Raw genomic sequence first — 6,000 nt, forward strand, 5'->3', positions numbered from 1 at the left:
TTGGATTTTTACAGGCTTTTTATGAGTTCTGTCTTTCACTCACTGTTTTAGTAGATTATTGCAAATGGATCTTTTAAATGTGCTGCACGACTCAAGGCACAACTAGAGAATAAAGTTTTCTGAGTTCAAACTCTGCCTCTCCTTACTCTCTTGACTTCAAAGGTATTTGAAAGTAATATATTTATGTGGTTCCCTTTTGCTTTCAAATTTTTTTAAAGGGTGAATGGTATTTGTGTCTTGATATTAGAAGCCACACTGGAATTATTTCAGAGTTGTTATTATGCCCTTGAACTATATCAAAGGCTTCCAATGAAAATCAGAGTTAAGTTGCCATTGGGTGAAACCTCTCCCGTGGACAGGCAGAAATGGTGTAATGCTAATATGACTGGTTTGTTATACTCTGTAAGAATAACTCCTGTTGATATCATATCAAGCCCATGGCACCAAAGAAATTAGCGGAATGAATAGGCTCTTAAAATCCAAGCCTTTTCTGCATATGATTTATGCTTGGATAAAAGAATATTACAGCATATAGATGAAGAATATGTATATATGTCCCTATTATTCTCGATATTTTTATAACTGTAGAGGCATATGGGCACTCTGATCATCTGCACATACTCTGAAAACACATAATTTCCAGTGCATCAGGCATTTTGCATATCCGTAGGGATGTAGCAAAACAAAGGTGCAGAACAGTTGAGGTTTCAGGTGCAAAGGCAAAATATCGGATAATTTGGAAGTTGAACTTCCACTAGCAAAGTCATTCAGCCTTATTTCCAACTCTGTATTTTATAGAATTTAATTGTTAAAGAGTAAAGAGAGAGGCCTGGACAATATTATCTCTGGACAATGTTATTAACTTTATATTTAATAACACTAGTTTTATAGTCCCTGGGATGTTGATTGCAATATGCAGGAGCCTTCTTTTACTTTATGTGCTGCACTGCTGGGGTCTTAATGGTTTCAGTGAGGTTTTCCAGTTTATATTTCAGAAAGTTAAATAAAGTAAGGGAGTGGTGAGAGTTCCAGTGTTGTACTTGTAGCTTTTTGTCTTGAAACTGTTTGCTGCAAGGGTTTGCAGTTGTGGTGGCTTTTTTTTCTCATGGCAAGAAAGGTTACATACTTAATCTTTCAAAAATAAAAATTTAGAACTGACAGACTATTGTGCAAGAAAAATACTGGGTTGGGTTTTTTTCATACTGGTCTTAAGGGCTTTGGAGTGGGGACAAAAGCAAGAAGAGTTGGTTCGCTTTGGGGGTAAGAGAGAAAAGGAGACTGAACTAAGGTACTTCAATGCAATATTCCACTGGACTTTGTTGAATTTTCTGCCCAAATGGCATGTTGGGATGTAACTTAGTTATTGGTCTGTGTCTGAGTGTCCATATTCAGGACAAAGGAACAAAGAAGTAAAGGTGCTGTTGACCCAGATTTCCTTATGACAGAGGAACTGGGGATGGAAACACCAAATAGCCCCAGCCCTAAATACAACATGGGTCAGTGGCAATATTTGTGCTTGGGGAGGGGTAGAGGAACTATGCTGCTGGCAGCAAGGCCATGGGTACAGCTGGGTACATCTCTTCTGCACTGGGCTTTGGAAGGGGCTCTGTTTGCCCCCAGGAAGTTTTTAACAGGCTCCATCCCTCTACGTGCAAAATACGATGGATAGAACACAAGACTGTTTACGCACGGGGATTATGACAGTAAAACATGCCTGCTCCTGAGCTGCTCTCACTGCAAGGTCGTGCAGGACTCCTGTGTGGAGGCAGAAGGTCCCTTGGGCAGCTTATGGCTCTGCAGCCCATGAGCAGAGATCTAGGAGGGGACAGAAGTAGTCAAGCCCTGGGTGAGCAATGGAGGTCATGGAAGGAGCAAGGGGTTCTAAGTCTGTCCACCCCGTGGTTCAGCTGGGTCATGAATTCCCTGCTTTCCCCATATCCTCTAGCTGCATACCCTCCTCATACCCTATAACCAGGTTGGATGGGGCTTTGAGCAACCTGGTCTAGTGGGAGGTGTCCCTGCTCAGGGCAGGGGGGCTGGAACTCGATGATTTTTAAGGTCTTTTCCAACCCAAATCATTCTATTATTCTATGATCTTCAGGGTTATGGGAAAGATAATAAAGTTTCTGAGAAGGTGGAGAAGCTGTTCTTCTAGCCCTGTGCTAAAAAACCTGCTTGACTGATCTCAGCCATGGTAGGGGTAGAGATAACAGTAGAATATGGTTTAAAGCTGTAGCAAGTTCATGTGACTGAGTCCAAACACTGGAACTTGAGGAGCTACAGCAAAGCTGATGAGTGACCTTGCACTGTGGCAATGCTGAGCAGTGTCATGTTCACGTGGGGATGGATTTTATACGGTTGAGGCAGCTGTCTTCATGTGAAAACAGAGATTTTAATGTAACACGATGTCGTAAAATTGAGTAGAAAGGCAAACTGAAGCACTGATAATTGGTTCCTACTTCTGTTATATTTGTTTGTTATCATCATTCTGACTGCCATTATTATCACTACTTCATGTTTTTTATTTATTTCAGTGTATTTTGAAATGTATCGGTTTGGAACGGTCCAACTCTACCATGTTTTTATTTTGTTTGAGGTTTGTAATGACACATTTTATTTTGAGTGATCATATCCATCAGATCTCAAGAAAAAAAAAAAATGGCTGCATCCTAGTTCAGAAGAATATGCAAACAGGAGCTTAATTACATCACTTAATATTGACCAAGAGAAAGAATAAGTTGAGCTTGCCAGCTCATTTCTAAAGCATGTTTTGTCCTTTAAGAGGGGAGGGTATGACAGAAAGTTAGGCAGTGCAAAGCAATTAGCATCATTCACATTTTATGTTGCGCTAGCATGGTGCTCTAGCAGCAAAATTCAAACATTCTTTGAATGGGTTAATAAAAGAAGAAATACAGTCGGCATGCAAGAAAAAGGTTTCCAAGAACAAGCCAAAATATGTCCCATTCTTCTAAATTTATCACAGCCATGTCACATTATCCTTGAGACTGCCAGGAATGTCAATTTTTTTGCAATTTTAAAAAAATATCTCATTTAGCACCATATGTTTGGTTAATGTGCCTGATATATCCTGCGTATTCTTTAGTCCATCCATTTCTAATACTCATTTTCTTTCTTTCCCCCCTCGCTAAGCCATATGTTACAATGCTGGTCATTCTATCGAAGCTCCTTTCGGGAGCTGAGAGCGAGAGTGAGGGAACTCAGGTTTAATCACCCAGAAATATTTAAATCTGATACTACGAGTCTCACTTTTAGGTAAGCAACTCTCACTTGAGTTAGCATTGTAGGTGCCCAGTGCCTATGAAAATCAGGCCACCTATATGCTGGCACGGTGTGTATGAACAACGGTGAGGCCGGAACTAAGATAAATGACTAAATAACGGAATTAGGTGTTTAATTTTTGGCACCCATGTCTGAGAACTCTTGGCTAGTTTTAAAGGTCTTCTGTTTCATACCTAATGAGTTTTAACACATTTAGCGGTCCCCAGCCCGCAGCCTCCCCTCCTGTGTTGCTCAGGGATGCAGGAAATTAAAAAGTTAAAACTGAAGCCACCCAGGGCAGAGCCCAGGGAGGATGCTGCCGCCTTGCACCGCTTTCCTCAGCATTGTTCCCCAGAGCTAATGAATATCGGGGACCACTGCACTGAAAAACCAGATTTCAGCACTTTGTACGGCCCCAAGGAAGGGGCAGTGCCAACTCATAAGGACACCTCTGAGGCCCCACTCTCCTCTGTCTCCTCTCTGGTGCAGGGCAGCGACAAATTACAATATCCCCCAACCCGTCTCAGCTGCGCTGGCCGGTGAATAGGGAATGGAGCCAAGGATCCTCCCCGTTCCCTGCCTCTTTCTATCCATCTGCTCCGAGCAAGGAATAAACAAGAACAGCCAGAACACAACGGCTGCGTAACCCAGGTGGGGTTTAAAAGTGTTTCTTACTATTCTGCGTGTAGGACAGTTGTCCAAATCACAGTCACACCTGGCACTTTTAGGAAACACAGATTTCCTAATTCAGGTCTGAGTCTCCTCTGAATGTTATTTAGAGTGCAGGAGAAGAAAATCAGACTTAGTCTATTTTCATCTTATGGCAGCTTTTAACTACAGAATAAATGGAAAAGTTAATTGCTAAATAAAAAAGAAAATAAAGGGATTTGTGGCATAAAACACAGATGGAAGTCTGAGTGGGTGTGTTGCTTTAACTCACTGTACTTGTGTTCATGTGATTCTGTAAGTACATGTATGCCAAACATATATGGTCTTAGTCTGCTCCCATTAACATGAATCCCTTTTTTTCACTGGTCAGAGGGAACCAGATCAAAGACCATGATGGTGCTAAATGGAACAAGATGTGTACTTTCGTATTTTTTTCCAAAAGGAAATATTAATTTGACATTGGTTTTTCAGTTGAAAAGAATTTTAATTGCAGTACACAATAAGCAGAAAATTCAGACAACAATAATCTTGAAACTGTTAGCAGCATTATATTTCTATCAAGGAATTTGTGTGCCTTTTCAACATTAGAGCTTTCTGAATTTTCATTAATTTGGCATTTCCCTAAACACACAAGTTATTTTGTTCATTCCACATCATGCATCACACCCTCTGCTCAATGCATAATGCAAGCGTAAATGGGATCCTTGTCCTTGAGAGACTCTGGTTACTGGAGCCATTGCACGGATGTTGAAGTCCCGCAGCAAGACTTTCCAAAACTCTGCACTTCGCAAACCTCCAGCCCAAGTTTAATCAGTGAATGCACAGGGATACTCCATGTTCCTCATCTTCTAAGGGGCACTGGAGCATTGTGATGGTTTTAATTCCTCTACCTCCTTATGTTTGCCAGTACTAGAAACGCACCACATAAGAGTCTTCCTTGAGTACAGCTAAAGATCTTCAAATTTTCATGTATGAGGCTGATATATATTTAAATGGACCAGAAAATGATGCATGAGAATTGAATGCACAAATCCTTCCCAGCACAAATAAATATCTATAAATCTATTTTCCATATACCTGTGCATCTTACTAACAGAGGTACTGAAATTAGGATTAACTTCGATGGAGTCACAGCAGTGTAAGAGGAGAACAATTCCTCCTTTCTCCAAATCTAGAGCTCTATTTGTACCTATATCTGTATATCCATCCAATTTCACTTGATTAATTACTAACCTTATTCTGACTGCATGCATCCTAAACAATAACTCCATCTCAAGTTAGCCACATTGGTAGACCAGCTGATATTCATCTCCAAAGACGACTTGTGGATAATTACCCCAATATTCCCAGTAGCTCTCTGCCACTAGACTCTTGATGGAGATTTCATAACAAAAGCTATGAATGAAATATGGTTTGGATCTTCGTTCTCAAGGGGCACTATGAAAAGGAATCACGGAAGCTCAGATATTACCAGGTGGACCATGAACTCAACAACATGCAGAACAAATAGATGATGCGGAAAAACAAGGTGGCTGTTGAAGAAAGAACTGATACATGGGAAGAAGTTTTTCAAGGAATTTTCATACTTCTGTGCAAATTATTCCAGCAATTTCACTCAAATCAGTATCAACAGAAATGCTGATAAGCTGCTTTTTTTTTTTTTTCCTTGGGAATTCTTAATTTCAAGCTTCTTGAAATTTTGATGGCTATACTACTGTCAGTCATAATAAGTCTGTTCTACTTAGTGCTGAGCAAACTTTATTTGTCATCAGCTGAGATATGATCACACTAACTGCCATCCATCAGTTGACTGTATTAGTTGCTCCAGTATATACACAAAACACAACGCAGATGGAAATTCACTCATCCTAATGAAGTGCTCTTTAGTTTCTACGTTCTGAATAGATACTTGCTCCCCTGGTCGCATTTAAAGTTGCCACGATCACTGACGAACTACCTGCCAGGGAGCACCTCGCTTCACAAGACTAAATCCAGTTTAATAAACAATGATTTCACAGAAGAAAAATGAAAGCTTCCCCCCCCCCCCCCCAA

At 40.5% G+C, this 6,000-nt stretch overlaps 1 protein-coding gene across 3 annotated transcripts in view; it reads right to left on the reverse strand.

Moving 5' to 3' along the window:
- Positions 1 to 6,000, reverse strand: part of NFIA (nuclear factor I/A) — a 363,025-nt gene that overhangs the window by 50,419 nt on the left and 306,606 nt on the right. The window lies entirely within an intron of this gene.

Source organism: Calidris pugnax, unplaced genomic scaffold, assembly GCF_001431845.1.
Source record: "Calidris pugnax isolate Ruff unplaced genomic scaffold, ASM143184v1 scaffold18, whole genome shotgun sequence".
Lineage (NCBI taxonomy): Eukaryota > Metazoa > Chordata > Aves > Charadriiformes > Scolopacidae > Calidris > Calidris pugnax.